At 40.0% G+C, this 22,735-nt stretch overlaps 2 long non-coding RNA genes across 2 annotated transcripts in view; both read right to left on the bottom strand.

Annotated features, from left to right (window-relative positions):
* LOC128079205 (uncharacterized) overlaps positions 1-21,748 on the bottom strand; it is a 173,527-nt gene extending 151,779 nt beyond the window's left edge. The window contains exons 1-2 of the long non-coding RNA XR_008206024.1: positions 20,406-21,748; positions 17,642-17,819 (exon numbers count right to left, since the gene is read on the bottom strand). This is a non-coding gene — a long non-coding RNA (uncharacterized LOC128079205). The remainder of the gene's footprint in view (positions 1-17,641; positions 17,820-20,405) is intronic.
* Positions 7,423-9,652, bottom strand: LOC128079209 (uncharacterized). The gene is made up of 3 exons (XR_008206027.1): positions 9,316-9,652; positions 8,536-8,579; positions 7,423-7,551 (listed from the first exon to the last, which is right to left on the bottom strand). It is a non-coding gene; the product is annotated as an uncharacterized LOC128079209 (long non-coding RNA).
* Positions 21,749-22,735: the final 987 nt, after the last annotated feature.

The following is a 22,735-nucleotide window of genomic DNA, read 5'->3' as shown; positions in this document are numbered from 1 at the left end:
GCTGTTCATCATATTGGTGTGTGCGTGCAGTCATTTGGTCCTGGCCTGGTTTTAGGTCAGTACCATAGGAGGCAATGCAACAGATACTAAGTGAAACTTTTTAGCAATGAACTTGCAAGTAAAAGGAACCTGCTGGGGCAGAGCAAGAGCTCTGCTGCCTGCAGGGGGCCCAGCTGAGGGTTGTGCCAGTTCGGGTCTACCTGCTCTAACACTGTGATTATGCTAGACAAGTTGTTCCATGGTCTAATTAGAGTCCTCCATCCCTCTTCTGCCACAGCCTAACACAGATGAAGCTCTTAGAGACACCTGAGCTTGGCTGCACCTGGCTTGCATTCGTCCGTGCCCTCGTGTGACTGCACTGAGATGTGCCTGCGCTGCTGCCGCAGGAGGAGAGCAGGATGGGGCCCCCTGCAGGGTCAGAGCCTGAGCGTGCCGTGCCCACAGGGATGTGTTTAGGACTGAGATTAGCTTCATTAAAAGAAAAACTCACAGAACTAAAAATATGAAGCACCTGATTTTGAAATAAATTACCTTCATGAAATTATGGTCTTTTCTTCACACTGCAATATTCACAGGAAATTAATGAGGTTGTCAGATGAATTCTATGAAGATTTATGTGCTGATTAGGTGACATGTCTTAAAACAAAATAAAATAATAAAGAACCTCTTCCATTAAAAAGGCAGCATACTTAATTTGAATTCAATCTTTTATCAGATTACTCTGTTTAGTGGCAAATAGTTCCTTTGTTTAAAAACCTTTCACAAAGGCAAAGCCTCGGGAAAACATTTTGTAAAAGTATTCTGAAAGTCAAAGTCATTTTGACAGAAATCAAACCAGAAATAATTTCTCCCTGAAGGAATCCTGCTTTATTTTAATGATGTCTGGATTGTTTCCATTTAAATAGTGTAATGGGAATTTTTTAAAAAATTTCGGTACAAACTGTCCATTTTAACAATGGTTTTTCTTGTAAGCTTAGGCAGTCATTCGTCATACACATTTTATTCAAGTGGAGAAAACAAATATTAAAGGAAAACAATTTGACTAAAAACATCTTCCCTTCATTAAGGAGCTTTATGTTCTAATGTCTGAAAGTGAAAGTCTGCTTTAATGGCTGCTGGGAGCTGGGGATCTCTGTCAGACACTTACTGAGGCATTCTTTCTGGTAATAGAGGCTATTTATGGGGCTTTTCATGACCTTTCTTCTTGGTACTACCAACAGAGGAATACTGTAGGCATCTCTTTTGCATCCACATATCTGCTCGCTCACGGATTATTGTCTCTATTGTTTTCTTCATTTTGAAGAAAAATGTTGCATGTAATTAAAACAAGATAACAGCACGGTACTGTGTGTTCTATCACACATCTAACCAGTCCCTACAGTCATCACACATACTAACGTACATTGCCCTGTAGAGGCAAATATATAGAAATAAACTCCCCTGTTTCATCATGCAGAGCATTATGAAGTCTGCTCCACGTTCTCAGAGACAATTCTTCAGTAAGAAAAATACTTTTTGTTTTTTAACGGTACAAGACAGACCTTCTATTAAAAGAAAAAGAAACACACCCTGTGATTGTTTATCCAAATCCCACAGTCCTTCCAAGTTAAATTGAAAGCCTATTTACTTAAACTAATCCACTTAATTTTGCATTGAACACCACATATACTCGCTCCGATTGAGAACTCAGCTCCAGAAAGCCCCTCTGCACTGTATCAGCTCATGATTCCGAAAGCACCTCCCACCTTGAGCAGAGCCACATAGGATGAGGCAGAGAAGACAAGTTGCTCAGTTCCAGAATTTCTATGGGCAGCAGCAGACCTCAGAAGAGCCACATCCTTCAGCCATACAGACACACGCTGCAGCAGCAACTAGCAGGCTCCCGAAGACTCAGATCCCTACGTCTGTAAAACCAGCAGCAGCCAGCATTCTCAAAATGGTTTCCTTATAGAAAGCATTTGTACAACGATTTCCAAAATAGCTGCCTTTGTTTTTACAAGAAAATAGACATAGCATATAACGCTCCAAATACATCAATTTTAATCTTATATTTTATTGTTCTGTCAAAATTGCAGCTAATTCACGTGTTTTCCTCTAATGACAATAAATTTGGACCCAAATAATGAATACGTTAACTTGGTCCAGATGCCTGCAGCTATGTAATTCCACACTACAGAGCTGCACACGAGTCAGAAGCTCGCTATGTGTCAGCAACGAGCAGTCTGATTTGGAATTGGCGTTTTAGCACAACAGCGTAACCAAAGGCTGATAAAGTAGTTTTGAAGCAACACTCGTCAGTACGATCTCCATGAAAGCTAAAAATGGTTAGCCAAGCCATCATATAGTTGAGCAGCACCAGGGATAATTGCTGCTGTGTCCTACTGCCCATGTTTCCCCTATGGTTCCAATTTGATACAAATGTTGAGAGCTATATTAGATTCTGAAAAATAAATAATTCAGAAGGTTATTAAGGTTGTACATTCCAGCATGCGTAAGTTTGGAGGTACTAGGCAACTGGTTCCTTTTCAAATCTGAGCACAGCTATTTGTATGTATATCCATAATGAGAAAATAAGTCTTAAATTTCATGAAACAAATTATCATGAAATTCCATCAAGCAAGAAAGACTCCTTGAGCTGGAGTCTCAGGGACCTGGGTACATAGCGCAGGCTTCTACCACTGGCTGTGATGAGACGTCTGGCAACAATAAGCAGACTGTTGTCATCACAGGGGATCAAGCGCTTGAAGCAGGGAGGGTTTCACTGTCTCCCTGTTCTCTGGTTCAGTGCTTAACACCATAATTGCCTCTACATTCGCTTCCTCCAGCTGCCAGGCTAAGTCCTGTGCGGTCCCCATAGTGCAGTGCTGCAGCATGCTCAGCACAGACAACTTCTGGACTGAATCCAGAGAACTTTTGTTTCATTTGTAAGTGAGCATTAGAGTAACCAAATAGCATAGTTAGGCTTGACACCATTGTGAGTATTTGCCTCCTGCCCTACCATGCCAGACCCGTCTGCAGATTCCCACTAACAGACTTCATTGTGACTCAAGCTGTCGCTGCCAACTGCTTGAAGAGTGATGGTCAGCCAGGTCAAAGCTGTAATTGCCAATATAAACTGGCTGGACATCTCTGAAGCTGGTTTAATTTTTTTTACAGGTGTTGATTTGTAAGGTAGGACTTGCCTCTCAGCTGAACCACAAAGTCTGTCGGTGCACCAGAGACCATGGCCATCACACACCTCACCCCTGGGGATGCCAAACTGGAATGAAGGAAAAGCCATTAAATAGAAAGCACACGTGGAGCACAGAGATTTCCCTAGATTGCTCCTGTAAATTCTGCAGGTTTGGTAGAAGGCCCCAGCCTTGCACAGCCCTCCAAGGCTGGTGGCAGAACCCACCTGGAGCACTCAGAGACCCCACTCCAACGCGCAGCCATGGGGGCCTTTTCAGAAACCTCTCCTGGGTGTTCCAATAGCTGGAAGAGACTGACCTCCGATGTCACAGCAAATCTCGGCCAATTTTTAAACAAAGAGCAAACAAACCTTTCTGATTAGATCATTTTAATATTTTGCTTCTCGTGAGGAAAAGCTGATCTCCTTTCCTCTGTACTTTGATATAGATTTCTGTAATCTTGGATGCAGCTGAACTGTTTTCTTTTTGAAAATTCCCTAAAACGTTTAGCCTGAAAGCAAATATTTGCCTAAAAAGTTTTAGTTTGAACAATTAAAAACTTGGCAAGTGAAAATGCCAAACGCTGGACTACCTTAAGAAGGAGCAGTGCTACCAACTCCATCTGTACCAGACACTTGCATAACATTTTATGAAACCCTTTAGGACAAAAAAAAATTTGCACTTTCTCTGCTGACATACTAATAATTTTGTATATGAGAGTGCTACAGATCTTCTAAGTCAGACATTACTGATAAAAAGCAAACGAGGAACAAAAAAGATCATAGCACTGCTTCCCAAACATCGTAATATATTTGATGCATAAAATCAGAGAACAAAATGCCTCTGAGAAAAATGGAAGTGCAGTCTATTTTTTAAAGAACAGCTTACAGAATAAAATAAAAAGGCTCTTTGTTTCTTAAAACAATTTCATGAAAAAAAAACCATGGAATTACTTACAATGATTGTTTAACTTTTTTTTTTTTTTTTTTAGCACTTTTTTTGACTTTTCTAAGTGAAGAACCAGATATTGAAAGAAATATCAGACTGCTACACATGTGGGTCGCTCCGAAAGTAATGCCTCCTATTCATTTCCACGGATACTACAACAGATACAAAGCACACAATATTTGATATAACAAATTCTCAGTTGAATGACAAACCTCTCCATGTGCACTTCTGTTCAGATGCTCTTCTGACAGACTGTCCCTCTGTTGCCATCTATCACATGGCAACAACATACAACAGAATATTGGTGGAAGGTTCAACCTCTACTGCCATCCCACCAACATCTGCCTCTGCCATCTTGGGCCAACATCATAAATAGGAGGCATTACTTCTGGAGCAACCCTCATACATAGATAACTTTTAACACATCAGTGGGAGTTTTTACATTGTCTCAGCTTACTCATAAATGGACTCTAAGCCACTCGCTAATCTTTTCCTTAAGGCGTTCAGTAGTAACTCATTCACAGGTAATATACAGAAACAATGTATTGTTTCTGCTGCCTCTAAACAACCACTTGGTGGACAAAATGAGTCAAAGCCCACCCCAAGCCCTCAAGAAGAAAAAACAAACAAAAAAAAAAAGAACGTACAGAGAAAGAACAAGAGATAGAAGGGATAGGACTTCTAACCCAGCCCTCTTGCCAGAATTATAGGCTCTCTTTCAAAACAGCTTAGATAAATACGTCCATCAAAAGCTTGAATGTCTTGTTGATCCTGCCTTAGGACAGGGGGAGGATTAGTGAACCCCCTGAGGTTCGTCTTCCATCAGAACTGTCTATAGTGCCATGCTTATGAAACATTAGGGATTACCTTGGCAATAAGACCGTCTTCTGTTAAAACAAGACCTTAAAGAGATAAATTAATGACTACGACTAATTGGATCAGCAAAGAATGGGTCATGTCCTGTACTGAGGTCAATCAAGTTCTGCTCCTGTTTGGACAACGCAAATCAACATCACACTGCACTGCAGCTACCTCCTGACTATACAAACTGAAAAGTTGCAGCCCGCATGGTGCTTGGTAGCTTGATCCTTCAAAGGTCATCACCTAACATGATAAACACCAGCACTGAGGACAGGACCGAGCTGCTTCTGGTGCGCAGAACACTGTTCTTGAGATAAGCACAATGAATTCCTGCACTTGTGGGTTAGAAATATCAGCAAGCAGCCTGATGTACTGTGACAGTACGGGAGGTGACCTTTCCCCCGGCTCGCTCCTCTCATCATCTGCGTGTTGATACAGCAGCATCTGACTGCAGACTGAAAAGGAAACAGCACCTACGCCACATGGCAGCAGCCACGCAGCCTACACGCTGAATGAGCTGTGTGAGAAGCACCCACAGCAGAGGCCCTGCAGCTTCACCGCCAACATTGGATGAGCTGCAACTCAAGTCCATCTCCGCTGCTGTGCCCCAGAATCTGTGCACGTACTCAGCGGAGCTCTGCAGGCCTGGCCCACTCTGAAAGAGAGCAAAAGCCAGACTGCACAGCAAGACAGAGTGCTGGGGTGACACGGCAGGGCTGGTAGCTGGGGCTGCGGGATCCCATGTCACACCAGAGCCAGCTCCGGCTGGCATCACAGCACGCATCACCTCAAGGGCCCATTCCAGAGTGAAGCTCTCTGGTTGCAAAGAGGCTCATTAGCATTTGGCAGATGTAGGCTCATAGCACGGTTCTGGATGGCTGTCAGGAGTTGATCGTAGTGCTCCTTTATCCCAAGGCAGGCTCTGCTGGCCCAAGGAATGCTTCGGTAAGGGCCCAAACAAAACAAACCTTGCTACTGTGGTACTACTTCCACTGCTTTCAGAAAACCAGAGCCTCAGTAGGCTTTTTATTTCCTATAGCCACCTGACTGCATTTAGCCTGCCTTAGTGAACTAATTTTCAATCAACTTTAAAATGAATGCCAAATGCAGTGCCCATAATTAAAAATAAATCGAGTTAATCCTTTGTGACAATCTGAGTCCAAAATTATGCTTTTAAATTATTTGGACAATCATTTAGAAGGAAAAAAAAAAAAATCTCTTTCCCAAGTCTGATTACATCAATGCTTTACAGAAACATTTCTTCCTTGGGTCTCTGATTTCCCTAGTGGCAGCGATGTAAACCCTGAACTTCTTAAATGTCACTTAATTTATATGATTTTTCTGTTTACCCTTTTAAAATGACAAGTTGGTCTGTAGTATTTATGTCTGCTTGAAAATTACATAGCATGGGCGATCCAGTGCTGCAGCAGCATTTGTTAGCTTTCGCTTAGTAAGCACTTATCATAAAAAGAGAAAATAAAAATACACCTACTCTTACTTTTCCACCCTTCTCCTTTGTTGCAATATCCATCAATTAAAAAAAAAATTACTCAACTTTCCACATGTTGATTCTCAGCAGAATAAGAAGCTTAAATTGATTTTTACTCTGCCTTCGACGAGCAAATGCAGAAGTTACCAGCCTGTTTAGCTCTACATTGCTGACATGGGTTAATTAATTTCACTACTGCTTGTGGTCCCCAGTGAACTCTCCTCATGTGGCATCACCTCGTGGTGGGCAGCGGTTCACAAACACTATAAGCTTTTCAGTAGACCTGGTGACAGTAATGAAATTAAATTGACCTGAGCTACATTTGGTCTCTGAATTAAGATGGTGAGATCTGTAGCCGTCCATTTTGGGTGGAGAAGCACAGCCCAGCTCCTCAGATCCTGTGGAATTTTAAACAAGCTCTTTTTCACATAGCAATTTTACAGGCTTTCCAAAAGGCCATCCCCATTAACAAGGGAAAGGCGAGACAAGTTTATCATACTAAACAGATGCACATGAGCCACCTCTGTGTTTATAAGCTCTGCTTATTTTATATCAGTGAAAAAACACGATTCTCAAAATTAATCTATTTGGCAAAGTATTTTGTAAAAACTATATGCCCACATTCTACCTGAGCATGGCAGTTCCATCCTTAAGTCAGGAAGAGAATTTATCACAGTAAAATCTAGAAATATCTTCTTAATCTTCCCTGAGGAGATGAGGCTTGTGTCATCATACTGTCTGTACATTTCTAATAGCTTGGGAGTCTAATAGAACTAATTTCAGTATTTTAACTGAATTTATGGGATGACAGAGATTTCAGACGCGGGCATTCCCAAAAGTCCGGGAAAGAAGGAACTGAAAAGACTCAGAAAACCTCTTTGTAGGGAAAGGCTGCCTTGGAGCACAGTACGAGATGCTGAAAGATCCATATAGGCAAACACCACAGAACTCATGTATTTCATAAGGGAAGTTTCTGATGAACTATATTTTTCAGCACACCCACACTAATGAATTAATGGAATTTTATTTAGCTGGATGATCATGTTCAGTTTTCACACCACTGACTTTGACAGGCTTCACTTCCTAAAAATGAAAAAATGCCTTGAAAAATGCTGGAGAAAACACGCGGCACAAGCTTAGGATCACAAGGATCGTATGAGCTTTGTTGGTAGGTCAGTGATCACTGCCATGGAACCTCAAGCTGAGAGCAAACCAGCTCTTCCCTGCCTCATCCTGCAACTAACAAATTCCCTCCAGTGCCAACCTCTTAATTCTACTTGATTACCTGCTATATTAATAAGATGATTTGCTCATTTGAACCCATTGATCTGTTGATTCACTTTTAATTGCAAGCTTGATTTGATCACTGTATTGCTCCTTTCTTAATTACCTCAGAGATACTATCTAAGATTGGCTCAGTTATATTCTGGTTTAATTTAATAGCTCCTTGCTTATCCTGTGTTTTTAATCCTGAAGTAGGAGATCAGACTGCAATGCAGCTCAGAAACGCAAGGAAAATGGTATCTGCAAGTCACTGGTGATACTTTCAAATGGGCACCCAACTTATAGTAATTCTGGAAAACATCAGAAGCTGCTTTTAGCTCACTTTTAAATAGATGACTTAAAGGACCTGCTCGAACCTTAGTATCCTTGGTAAGTATTTGCAAATTAGACTTCCACTGTGGGATTCAGAGAGGTGATCCAAATTTTATGCGAAGATTACTAAATTCCTTGGAAAGGAATCCCAAGACTATTTCCCAAGAAAAGCAAAGAAAAAAGATTTTCATTTGATCTTAATTTTATTCATACTGCATTCTAACACCTCTAACAGCACCCAGAAGAAGAAAAAAAGGGGGCATCTGTTGAAAAAGGATCTTCAAGGTCACTTTTTTCCTGTGTATGTGTATGAAGAGTCTAACCCCCTGAAAGACCTAACAGGAGTCATAATTAACTTTCATTGTCTCAAACCCCAGGGCAGAAAGAAATTGAACCAAGGGTAAGAAAAGAAAGGTCAGAGATAAAGCTTTGCATAAAATGTCACACGCTATGCAGGAATGGCATGCCTACCTATTTCCCAATTTTCTCAAAAGGCATAACTGCTCATTTTCCACCTGTTGAACATAAGAGAATAGAGGAAAAGAACAGTGATGAGCACACGAGTAAGAATAAAGGGCCTCCAAGAAATCAAGATGACATAGTATGCCTTTTCACCTAAGATACCTTAAAAACAATGGTAAGTACTAATGTGAAACCTTAGAAGTCTGAGACCTACCAGCCTTCCAAAAACATGAAGCTATTTTGGGCAGCCCTGGGAAGAAACTTGGCAGAATTTCGAGGCGAGAGCTACAGCATGATCCCTTATTCTTGCAGCTGTGGGAGGTCTGGGTGGCCTACACCTCCCTGTGCACTTGCCTCCTCTGAATAATTCAGTGCCCTAGTTTACTGGAAAACCAGTACTATCCAAAGCTGTACGCTGGCACAAATGCCCTCCTATGCTAAAAAAATGGTGCAAATCCACATTTATTTGTTTAACTAAAATTAACTCCATGGCTTTGACTCAGTGGTATTACTTGAATTTTGGGGCACAAAGCCAGTATTTAATTGCAAGAGGGGAGGTAAGACCGAAGGTAGAGCCAGTTCATGATGAAGGCTTAACCCAAGATTTTTAAGCCTCAACTCTATCCAACCTGCTTTTGTCCACCCCAAAATGTGCAGTCCAGTAGCAAGCAGACTCAGTTCCACTTGAGCTTGGCAGTACCTATGTTGCTTTGTGTTGTAGTCCCTCATCAGTACAGTACGCCTCGTTAAGACAGCTCACGCTACTACTGGTTCAACAGAGGCACCCACCTGCTGCAGCACCAAGTCTGCTGTCTCTGCTCTGGTGATGTTTGGGCTCATTTCCTGCACCAAGTCTGCCTCTTCTTTTGTACCATGGCTGGCATAATGGGGTCTCCAGACACTGCATTACTAATAGCAACTTCAAAGAACTTTTTTTTTTTTTTTTTTTTGAAGTCCAGGAATCAAGCTTGAAAACAACTGTTAAACATGACACCTTTTTAAGGATAGCAGTGAGTGGACTATGGAACACCAACAATCATAGTACTCAGATAAATAAACAAGTCTCTGTGGATTTGATAGCCCAATAAATATCCATTACTGCTTGTTGCCAAGCTGCGTGCCTGAAAATGAAAATGAGGAAAGAACAGATCTTAATGGCTGATAGCAAAAATAATCGAGTCTTATCTAAATCAAACTTTATTGGCCTGGATGAATTATTTTTGGCCTCCTGTAATCAAAGCTGAAATTTCACCTGTCAGGCACAGTATGGTAAAACTCATTAGAACCTCACCATGTGCTGTTATGAAATTGCTCCATATGGCAGCACACGATTGTTTATTTACTAGATTCAAATATAGGCAGGTTTCAGAAAAAAATATTATTTTCAAATTTCTGTAAGGCAAAAGCGCATACGCTGAAGCTAACACACAGAAGTAATCATAATATTTTGCTTGTACAAAGAATTTCGCCTTGTGCAGCAGCAAACCTATTGATCAGGCAATTGGCAATCCTCAAGTGTGAGCACTCATTAAGGCAAAGGTATATGAATCATTTTTTAATGACATCTCTTTGCTTTCAGCAGCTTAGCATGTGTCCTGGTTTCAATGGATGCACTGTAATTTAGGCAAGCTGTCTACAGACTTCAGCCATTACTCTTACCATATGTTTTCTTCAAAAATTACCATGCACTGGGGCCTGCTGGCTGCATTCACATAGCGAGGTGCAGTCTCTCTGCTGTATCAGCGTGTTAGCATTACTTGAAAAAGCAAGAGTAATGTGCTTATTATAAAGAGAAATTCCCAATTAGCAAGTTTAGTGCATGTGTGTTAACTTGGATTAAATACATTCCAATTATGGGCAGCTCATTATTAGAACTACAGCCAGCTGTTTGCCAGAAATGCGAGATCTGGTAAACAAGCCTCTCCTCTGTTCTCTTGCAAAAGATTCCAGATTGTTTCCTCCCATTGGTTCCCAAATAACAGGTACAAATACTGCAGTAAATTACTCTGCCACCCTATTTAAACATTTCAAAGCTGAATAAGTGCCAGAGAAAGGGCAATGGGTTTGTTAAGACACAAGGAAAATAAGAATTCAACGACCAAAAGAGCATGCAGGTTTACACACACTGTGGCAGACACCCTGCTGGCAACTTCCCTTGCTAAGAAAACTGGACCAGAGAAAAAAAAATAAAAAAATCTATTGACACAGGAAGGATTTCATCCTATTACTACTTGCATAAAGTGCCTCTGATGTGCACGTCTCTGTTTGTAGACAAGTGAGGAAACGGCCTCAAGTTGTGCCAGGGAGGTCCAGGTCAGATATAAGGAACAATTTCTACAATTGTTACAATGCAGTCTACAATGTACAAAAAGTCTACAATGCACTTAGGCACCAAAACAGGCTGCCCAGGGTAGCGGAGGAGCCCCCTTCCCTGGAATTATTTAGGAGATGTGTAGACATGGCATAATGGAACATGGCTTACTGGTGACCTTGGCAGTGTTAGGCTGACGGTTGCACTTGATGATCTTAAGGGTCTTTTCCAACCCGAATAATTCTATGATTCTCTGATAATCTGTTATACTATTCAGCTTCCCTGGTTACGGGAGGCCTTCCAGAGTGGCCCAAACTAAGGTTTTTTTAAACCTTTGGTGAGTGGAAACAAAATCCAAGAGTTAGACAGAAGCAAAAAAATGCTGTCATGGGTTTACACAGCTTAACACAGCTGCTGCATGGAAAGCTAGTTCAAATTTTCTCCAAAGGGAATCCCAGAACGTATTCCCAACTGCTGATACAACTGAATCAGAAAACCAAAAAACCTACACTCTGTACAGAAATTAGGGAGGGTGGCAACTGCAAAGCTATAACTACACACACATGCAGAAGGCCAAGTGCCAGCTGAGGGCTTCAAAGAAACAAGTACAGCAAACAGCAGCAAACAACATGCCCATTCCAACATCTACATTCATCTAAAACTTACCTCAATCCAAACTTCTTTCTAGAAAATGAAAACTCCTTTTTCAGATGTAGGCCTGCAAGCATAGCTCAGCTGGTGCTGCACAAAGCAACACAGCACCACAAAGCTGCTGCTGTTCTAATATTGCCTTTCAGACATGTGATATTCTAATTATATTTATACTCTGACAAAACTAAAGTAGTACATGAAATTGGACAACCAAGAAATCTTTTTGCCCACCCAGTATATTTTATTCAGCTAGTGGTTTAAACAAAATCCCAAGCAGACAACATGCACTATAAGCCAGTCAGCAGCACGGCATTTGAGTGACCTCCAACCCTGCTTCAGTCCAGGTGTTCCAGCCAACAAGCAGGGAAATGCCCCTTCAATATTTACCCAGACCAGGAAGCAAAAACGTATCCCTGTGTTCCATGATTTGAATACCTTTGTTATTTTTTGTGGCTTCCTTGCCTCTACACTTAAACTGACAATAGCATCTAGAATGTCAAAGTAATGAACAGAAGGTAAACGGACCTCTGCACAGAATTCCTAGGACAGAGGTAAGAATAGGGTGTCTTACCACTTACCAAGGAGAGGGAGCAAGATCAGCTCTTCCCAGGTACAAGCACTTAAAAAACACACACTTTTTCAACCAATGGACAGGTTAAATAGCAGATTTGGATGATGTGAATACCTGGCCTGTCTCAATTACAGCTCCTTGTATTTTTGAACAAAATCACCATTTGCAACTAGCCAACTACTAGCCATTTTCTTACCAGCCCAATAAAAAAAATCATTAACAATCCAAATTAGTGATAACTGGAACAGAACACATGTCGGAAAGATAAATCCATTTCTTGTATCAATACTTTTATGTTATTAAGCAAAAACATTTAGCAAGGCCAAATGAAACAGGATAATTAAGGAACACGTGGAAAAACCACTCAGAAAAATCATAGTACTTGTAGGGCTGCAAAAAAGGGAAAAAAAAAAATAGTCTAACCAAATCAAAGACAGAGTACTGGAGGATTAGAGAAGAGGTAATTCCACAGTAGGCAGCCACATACATTCACAGTATCATTAGGAAATTCTGTTTAGTAGACAAAGAGTTTACTGGCTCAAGGGATATTGCTATAAAGGTTTTCAGCATTGTTTGTGCATAATCTACGTATAACATTCAACTTGGGAATGAGATATGATGTAGAAAATTGCCCTTGCAGTCCTTGAAGCCAATAATTTAGCTCTGCAACCTTAATTTATAAAGGAAAAGGGATGGTAGCTGGAACATGAATTTGGATCACTGTCAGATTTAGGAATGAAAGTAATTAATGCTTCTGTGAAACTCCCTTGATAGTTATTTTTGGATTCAAAAATCTTTAAAGAAAAGTTTTAATTTAGGGGCAGAAGCTCATTATACTCTCAAAAGAATCCTGCTGTACTAAATCATTTGGCTTTCAATTCATGGCCCCACATCCCCTCTTTACATACAGCTCCTTCACTGATAAAGCCACAAATTATTTCCCACATTAACTACTGAAACTTCTGATTTGCTCTCACTTTGAGTCACTCTGAGTTCAGGCCACTGGCTCTCATATTCAGAGCCTTTGCTCCTATCAAGTAATGATGGCGTCCGAAGACTTCGTTTCCAAATTTCTCATTTTCTGCCAGCTTTCACACCTTCACATTTCCTTACAAGTTCTCCAGAGCAGCTAACTGCTACTGGGCCTGCCTAACAGCACTCCTCGACCAGCCAAACCCTCATCAACCCTTGTTTCCCCACTGTAGTGCCTCCAAGACACTACAAAGGTGTTAAAAAAAACCACTGAGGTGATGCAATTATATGAAATGTCTAAATAACTAAAATGAAGGAAAATGGACACCTTGGGAGAGGTGGGTGGGACAACAGAAACTTCAGTGATTTTCAAGCTGAGATTTTATTTTAATTTTATTTTAATGATCTTTAGCATACTTTGTAAGCTCCAGATGGTACCAACCAGGCAGAAATTAATTTTTAATGCTACTTCACATTCCTGAATCTTACAGCTTTTGTACTTCTGTGAGATTTCTCATTTACAGCTATAGTTCCAGGAATCAGCACAGTGTCTGCTAAAGCCAATGGACAGGATCCTGTTGGCTACAACGGACAATGAAACAGGTGCTCAGGCAACAAAGTTAAGCACCTAGTTTTTAAATATTTCATTTATTCACCTTTATGCAAAATTCATCTCTCAGCTTCAGTTATTTATGTTCTCCAATGTAAGTAATTATGATGTAGGGCTGCAAACAAAACCCACAGGTTTTGGAGATGAAAAGCAACCAGCAGGGCTCCATCACTTCCAGTAGCTTGGAGGGCTATTTTCAGACTCTCAATCAAACCCACAGCTCACACAGGGTTAACTAAATTTCTGAAAGCTTCCAAAAATGCACCATAAATGCTGCAGCCTTACCCGTGGTTTTAAACCAAAAGGACTGTACAAGCAAGCTGAGCCTCCACAGGGTTGTGCACTTAAGTTATAATGATTACGCTGATGTTTGTGATTAATTGCTCTTGGTTATTTGCAATTTGAGGAAGAATGATGAAAGGAAAAAATCATATACTCCCCAACTTCAGCATTCTCTTCTGAATTAGAAGTGACAGTCAGTATTTGCTAAAAAGTACGGCTGCACCATTCCATTGGTTAGCCCCTGAAGAATGTATTATTTGAAAAAAAAATTGAGATTGGGGTTTTGATACATTGCTCTCTTAAAGAACACCACTAAGCATTCCATTCTTTTTTTTGGTGGGGGGGGAAAAATAAGATTTTGTTCTCCCTTTTTAATAGGCTGTTATAACCTTTAACATGCCATGAAATTAAATGCTTCCATTGGGGATCCATAACTTACAATAACAATAGTATTTCTAGCACTTGTTGGAACTGAGGAAAGTTACTATAATAACGAGTGTAATATTTTAAAGGTCTACAGAATTGTCACTATGCATTACTGAGTTCCCATAGTTAACCCATGAATTAAAAGCGTATGAAAGTGATAATAGCCGAAATTCTAAAGAAGCGATTGGCACTTGGCAAAATTATCACTTTGCTGGAATTAACCTGTGATCTGCTGGGAAGTATAAAAAGAAAGTACTTGGAAGCACATTAATCTCACAAGTGACACTGTTTGAAGCAGGAGTTTGGGCTGGGACCTCCTGAGATCGCTTCCAACCAGAATTACCCTGTGGTTCTAATCACGGCTACTAATTCTTGCTAGGTACACATACTGTTACATTAAATAGCAAGCATATAATAGGTACATTAAGTAGCAAGAACAGATCAATTTCTTCCTACTGGCATAAAAATCACAAAACATTCAGTTAGAAATAAAAACTTGAAGGCCAGACTTAGTCAGATGGTAATAGCATTCGTGTAACGGTGACTGAAATGTGCACCCATTCCTTGCTTTGGGGAGATAAACATGGCCTGATTTACAGAGGAGTTAAGCATTTACAGTTCTCTGAAATTTCTTTACTTTCAAAAGTGGCGGGCAGTGACTCAATCAAGCAATCAGCACCGTCCAGGACTGAGACCATGATTCAGGAATTTCTTTTTTTTTAAGAATACTCAAGTAGACAGAGCTTGTGAGAGTTTTCCCTGGATCCAAAGCCGTGCTCAACATTCCATCTTCCAATTCCTCAATGAAAAAAATGCTTAATGTGAGCCTCTTCTAATCTTTTATCAAGCTGATTTACTGAGTCTCACCAACTCCTCCTTGAGTTCTGTTCAATACTGTATTTTTCTTTAGTCTGCCAGTTCTTAAAGGACAATCTGTTACTTCCTATCTTTCTACAGCTTTCTAGTTTCTAGTATTGCAGCCACTTCAAACTGCTTGTTTTTACCATACAAGAGAAAGAAAGATGCCTACATCTTCAAAGAACAATGCAGACATTACAAAAAAACAAAAAAAAACCAACAATCCAGACAACGCAAAAAACACAATGAGATTCTCAACAATGAAAATTTTTACAGACTTCAGTATTGCCAAATTGAAAATTTCAGTTAAATCACTTGTGGAGATGAGATTACTTAGAAAAAGCAAAATCATGTACAGTGATTATTTATTGAGGTAGATTCTGACAGGGAATACAACCACCATATACGTACTTCCATCAACCCTTAACTATCCTGCAGGGATGAGGATTTATTTTGACACAGATCTCAGAATACAAAGGAATAATTGAGGGTAGCCATGAGAGAAGCCAAAATTTTCCTAAAAAGTCTGGAGAAAAATCTTTAGTTACTGCAGGGGAAACTGAATGCTCATTAGTTAACATTGCTGAAGAGCTATCAACACTCCTGGAAATATTGGTTTTCTTGACCTAAAATACACAGCTAGGTTCAAAGGAGTTCTTCTGTAGTGCTGAAACTAGAATCATAACTGAATCCGAGCCTAGTCCTTCTGCCCATCAGGATTAACAATAGCTGGTATTACCCAGCCTGGGTCCTCTGACTTACTGGTGTCCTCAACCTGCAGCAAGGTCTTTCTGCTGCTACAGGAGAGCCCAGCTGGTTTTCACAGGCAATGCTTATGCCACGTGATTCAAATGATTACGGGCATGTGCTTGTGGAACTAGCAGAGTTTTTTGAGAATCTGAATTCAGATTCAAATTTCAGTACTAAAAAGCAAAATAAGGTTGGTGATTTGGAGAGAATGTGGGAATTCTGAACGTTCAGACAACTTAAAAACACACTTCCAAGTGAAAGAGGTTTAGGGTACCGTTATGCCTTCCACTGATGAGTGAAAAAGTGAAAACACATCTAAAATATTTGGACAATCAACTGTGCCTGAAATCTTGTTTCCCACTCCAACATTACCCTATCCATGATGCCAAACATCATCACTTCAAGTGCGCGTAGATACCCCCCCCCCAATTTGACACCTGAAGTTTTCAGGCCATCTAACTAACAAATTGCCCAACAGTAAGCATAACAAAGTCATGCACAATAAAATGACAGCCAGTACAAGAAATAAGTAATGTGAAATAGCAAGATACACGTAATACCAACACACACACTTAAATTAAATGACAATATCATTTTCTCGTAATCTTTCTCTAACTCTGCTGGAAGAGCACAGTGTTGACAGGATAATTTTATAAAATTCCTTGACAGTTCATGTTAAACTACCCACCATTCCCTTAGATTGATAATTGGCACTTAGAAAGAAAATGAAATGTCTGCGAGACTCATTAAAAACGTCAGATATCTGAGAAAATTCAGTGCAATGGTTGTTACCTAAATCACCAGGTAAGCCAGGTAAAGGGCTGCTTCCTTTTCCAATTCCAAAAAAAAAAAAAAGTAATGATCTCGTATTTTTAATGCAAAGGAAATGAAGAGGTTACTGTGAGACAACTTCAAGTCTTCCTGCCATCAGCTGACAGTGGCAGCATTTTCAATTAAGTCAGTAAAGTTTACAGTATTTGACTTCAGCTCTGCTTTTCTCATATTTTCTCCTTTTTGAAGAAAGCAGAAAACGGAGAGAAAAATCTTATTTCTGCAGATATTCCCTTAATAATCTATTGAAAGAGAATCTCAACAATAAGTCTTACTTGGAAATGTTCAAGTGATCTACTCTGACTGTAGCAGTTATTTCTCTATCTGAAGTCTAAGCACACAGAAAAGTAACAAAACTGCCCTCTTCAACAAACCACAGAAACGCTTTTCTTTATGCACTTTGGCATTTGCATGGAGACAGTTTAAATGAAATAAGCAGACCTAAAGCTAAACACTGCCTGAGCACAGAAACATCCGGGACCCTCAAAGAATGATCAGACAACTTTTTTCTGTATCCACAGAAGAGTCTTGTTTTCACTTGATGTTAAACTACACATGAAGGAGCTCATGCAGTAAGCAAGCCTGCTGCAATAGTACAGCAAAATACTGGACAAAATGAGACAAGGTACAGGACCAAGTTACCAGCTCTCTGACATACTCTATCACATTACAATCACTTACTGTAATAAAAAGCAGTGGCTCAATCACAGACATAAAAACTAGCAAAAACTCTAACTTCCTTAGTTTACAGATGAAGTGACAGAACTTCATCTCTGTTCTACTACATCCATGAATATCTCAGTTTCTCTTGCTCTCAGATGATAAAAAGAATTTAATAAATTAATTATCTTACCTACAAAGGAACTTATTGTGAATCTTGCTTACTTCTGTTGATTGAAGTTGAAGTTTATCAAATAATTCAATGATGGATCAGAGAACTGTTGTCACACCATCCACATTTCAGAAGCTTCATTCTGTGGACCACATTGTTGGATCTTTGGCATAACTGAGTTAAAATGGCAGTCTGTCCTCTGAAAGTGCAAAAGATAAGAAATGTCTTAATGTAGTTATTTGGCAAAACTGCTTAACTAGTCTAATGAAGCAGAAGAGTACACGAAATCTGCTACTAAGATATAAAGTGAATATTTTGAGTTTTAAATATGTATGTGAGATTATATGAACAGACTTTTTAAAATATAGATGAAAAGAAAATAAGTAGGCTTGATATCCATGACAAAGTTATTTCTGTCATAAATTATAGTTAATTTTCCCTCAAGTTTCTCATAGGTAAAGGGGATGGAAGATTGGAGAAATAGACCTTGTAGAACAATGGCCCAGCTTCCAAAGATTTTCTCATTAGAAAAATTACTAGTTCCATTGTTAGGTTCATGATCCAGTAATCACACATTCACTACTATCTGCAGAGTACTGATGTCTTCTAGGGCTCTGTGAAAATCCTAAAATGTAACATCTGCAAAGAGCACCAAGTACCCTCACACCTAGCTCCTGAGGCATCTGTTTCTTCACCAGACTAGAAAGGCCTGCTTGGAAAAAGGCAATGGAAGGGGCAGCTCCTCAGAAGGTTGGCCAGAAGCAGTATACCTTGTATTTTAAGGTGTTCTAGGTCCAAGCAAAACTACAGAGCATATTATCTCCATATTTCAGCCCTGGCCTTAAGGAACAGCTTTAGCTCTATGAATAATCCCATTTCAATATTACAAGGTTGAGTTTCTGAAGGTTGGTTATAAATTATACCTATAAATTATTTCTCAAGTTACTGTTGGTAAATTCCTTCTGTGAGGAATTCCACTCCCTCATCTCTGCTATTAAACAACAAATCCAAAACATTTAATGATGGCTCTTTGAGTTTGTATCCATTCTGTGCTTTTTCCATTGAAATTCCTTACACTAACTGCAGCAGAATTCACACAGATCAAGTGAACCATTAAGCTGTTGTTCTGGATATAATTTTTTTTTTTTTTTTTGTTAGAAGCACTCTTCAAGGCATCAAGGACCCAAAGCAAAAGAGAAACAAAAATGGGAGTAGGTAAAAAATTTGTTATATGCTTCCTTGTCACTGTGTAAGAAGAAGGAAAATCTAATAGGTTGCCTACTTAGAGGCTTAATTAAAACTTATGCTTCCAGAATAAGAACTACAATTAATGCTCATGGTTTCCACAGTTCTCAAGACCAAGTTACCAGATTCTACTGCCGATGAAAATCTCCTGAATGTATTATATAGTAATATTAGAGAAATCAGTGAGTTTTAAATAAGAGAGCTTACTCATTTGAGAGGGCAAAGAAAAGGATTCAGTTCCTTTTCCCTTCCTCCTAGGTGCTAACAGCTTACTGTAATCACCCAAGTTCAGGGAAACTGAAACAAAATGCTGCATGCTATCAAGGATGCAAGGAGTTTTCTCTTTTTTTCTTCTTTGACCCTGGTAATAAAGATGCATCTTTATTATTTTCCTTGCTGTAGCCTGAAACAAAATAGCTGATTCTCAGGTGGAAAAATAATTAGAAACATAGGGGGCTGAATGAATTTTGAGATATTGAGGAAAATGTAGTTTGAACTGTCAGGTTTACCTGCTTACCCAGAGGAACTACAAGGCAGCAAAGAAATAAAACCTTCTTAGAACTTAAAGCTTTCATCAGCCTATTCCCTCTGGCTGATTTTTCCCCCAAATCTCTCTCTTCCCAGTGGCTCCTATTAGAAACACAAATAGTTTGCCTCTCTGCTTAGTGACAAATGTCACGTTACTTTAGGATTTTTTTTTTTTAATACTATTATAATGTTTCTTTTAAGACACACTACGCATATAGAAAGACTACGCAACACATTTAGACAAATATGCTTTTGTTTTGCAAAGGATTTTCAAAGGAAAACAGAAATACTGGAAGTTCAACTTCAGCCTGTCAGGCCAAAGAGCGCTGCCCTCTCTTTGATGCTTGACCTGCACAGCTACAGTAGCTGCCAACAGGACCAGTGCTATCTCTCTGTATACGTTTAGAACAGATACGGATTAGTGCAGAGAATGCTTACAGTCTTTCTTGTAATCACTGTGACCAGATCATGAAAAATTAATGGACAGAAATTGATTCCTTACTTTGCAATTAAAAAGATAAGGACAATCGGCATCCAGTGCCTCAGCAGGCCCAAATCTTTCATTGATCATCACATTTTCCCTTCCCTCAGAAAATACTTTTTCTCTCATCACATAAGTGCTTTTGGGGCAGTAAAATGCATTCTTGCCACAGGAAGCGTTACATTTGCCCAATCATCTTATGCTGCCACCCCACTCCTACAGAAACCAGACCAGCATCAGTAGCAGCTCCAGGTCTTCTAGATGAATTTTTTTTTCTAACCTCAAGGCACAGAGCACCAGCTTCGTGCTGATTCAGCTGAGACTCCCATTAGTGAGCAGCAGAGTTGAGCTGGACCAGCTCCAGCCACAGGCTCTGGACAGTCTCCTCCTGCTTCAAGCTACAGAATGCTGGGGAAGCACACCCCTACAACTGCTGTGCCTGCTCCTTTGTTCTGCTGCCTACACTCAACAGTCACAGAAACAACCAGCATGACAGAAAGGTGCTATAAAGAAAGGAAAAAGATTTCTCACCAACATCAGAAGATTCCAGGATCACAGAAAAAAGCTTCACCAAGGAGGAATCTCCCCCAAAAGATCTCTCCCCAGGGTCAGTCAATCCTTAAATGAGGTCTAAGAGAGGTGCAGCCAGGCTCCACCCCTTCTGGTTACATAGAATTGCCTTCACCTGTGCTCCCAGCTGACTGGTGCTTTCCCAGGTGTGCAATCAGTGGTTCAGGCCGGTACTCAGCAGTTCCCATACACCGCCCAACAGAAAAATCAAAAGGGCATGGAAAGTCATCTTCACAACCTATTTCTGTGGAGAAAAGGAACCCGAAGTGAGAGGCTTCAGCAAGCTGAAGTCTACTGGAAGGATGAGGAGGAAATGTGTCGTGGAGTGACTGCAGGAAGCCTTCCTACCAGAAACCCTTGGGAAAGTAATTACAGAGCGATTCGTGTCTTGGCAGATGGAAAAATGGTTTTAACAGGAAAGTTGCAAGTGGACTTCCAGGCACAATGATAAGCATCAATTTCTTTTCACAGCAGCAGAAGCATAAGAGTACATGACTTTCCCTAGCTATTCACTGCTACATTTAGAAAAAGATCAGAAGGAGCAGAGAACATGAGAAGTACCAGGGCAAACTAGTAAGCTACTCAGAGCAGAAGCTCCACACTACATGGAGGATAACTAGGGGAAACATGTTTAAGAACAAACTTATTCAAAAGCTATTTAAACAGCCAATCACTGTTAAATTGTGCAGAGGAGGCAATATGCTCTAGAGGGAGTGCAGACCAGAAGAGATTGACTTCTTCAAATTCACAGCTGTGGTGAAGCAATCAAATACTCCAATGCCAGCACTCCCCTCAGAGACAAGACAACCTGGGGCCATATGACCTCAACCTCTGATATGCACAGGGAAAATCTAATGAGAGATTTGCTATAGGAACTGATGTCTTGAAGTGACAAATTACAAGCTTCACTGACCTCTCGTGAAGGGGAAGTTTCAAACTTTCATCAACACAATTGAGCAACTGAGACAGGCACGTGCAAGGAAAGGAAAATTGACTCTAAGCAGAGACATTCACAGTTGCTGATAAAACCAACTTTAATTCTGCATTCTTGTTAGTTAGAAGTGAAATGACAGTGAAGGAACACAAAATATAGAAATGTGGAAAAACAAGAAGGTAAAATCCTTGGCTGGGTAATTGATTTACTGCCCCCCAAATCAGCACTGCTTGAGAAGAGATGCTCTGAGGATTTAGTCATTGCTAAGCTCAGTCAGAACCAGGAAGTTCCCAAGCGTTCACAATCAAAATAAATTAAATTAGATTAAACTCTTCCAAGCTTCTAGAACAACCAAAAAGGCTTACTTTGGATTTTGACTACAGGGTAAATCATGGGTACAGTGCAAAACAGAAAGCTTATCTTTCAAAACTTGTATCTCTGTAATTGCCAGAATGTTAACTGTGGGAGATTGCAGTACTGCAAACACGTTAGTTAATATTTCCAAGTGGCAAAGATTTCACCCCAGATTTCCAGCTCCACATCTTATGCACTTAATAGGTTTCATGCTGATTATTAAGCTGAACAATACAGAATATCATGCTGTTGGCAAAAAAACATTATCATTAATAAGATTATATATTTGCCTCTAAGAAGGAAGAAACCACTCTGGGCAATTGATCTATGCTTTCAGAAGACTAATAATGTGAAAAGTGAAGTGATTTGTCCCATCAGCCTTCACTTCCTATTCTAGGAGCAAAAAATAAAATAAAATAAAATAAAATTTCTGCCTACTAACAACTGTGCAGAACTTTCAGAAGCTCTTTTGCTAGATCGGAGCCTGATACCTAGGCCAGTCTCTTACAGCCCTCGTCTTCAAGCCCGATGATTTGTGGTGTTCCACTTGAGATCCTGGACTCGGGGTCCAGCTTTTCTAAACAAGCTGACTGTGCGTGTGCCAAGAATCAAGCCTCTCTGGAATGCCAAGCTGGGAACCTGAAGGCACAGACACCTGCAGTCACTAGCAAAGCTTAAAAAGTATAAGCATAATTCCCAACACTCACACATTCTCACAAAGCTTGCAAATGAGAATAAATCACACCTCACAGAAAGCCTTAAATGACAGGATTTGGCTCCGCTGCATTCAATTCTTCACTGAAATGTTACTTCATGTCACTTTTTATTGCCCTGCATGCATGCCAATGTGTACAAGATTAGTGCTGCTGCCGCAGATGAGGAGATGAACTACTACTGTTCCTAGGCTTGAATCCTTTTAAAAACATCATTGGTAGTATGAAATCCAATTAAAAGCAATCCTTTTTTTTTTTTTTCCCCAGAAAAAGGAGACGAAGCAGAACTC

The sequence above is a fragment of the Tympanuchus pallidicinctus genome, unplaced genomic scaffold, assembly GCF_026119805.1.
Source record: "Tympanuchus pallidicinctus isolate F22 unplaced genomic scaffold, pur_lepc_1.0 scaffold18, whole genome shotgun sequence".
Taxonomy (NCBI): domain Eukaryota; kingdom Metazoa; phylum Chordata; class Aves; order Galliformes; family Phasianidae; genus Tympanuchus; species Tympanuchus pallidicinctus.
Note: the sequence above shows the minus strand (reverse complement) of the source record. Positions and strands in the feature narration are given on the sequence as shown.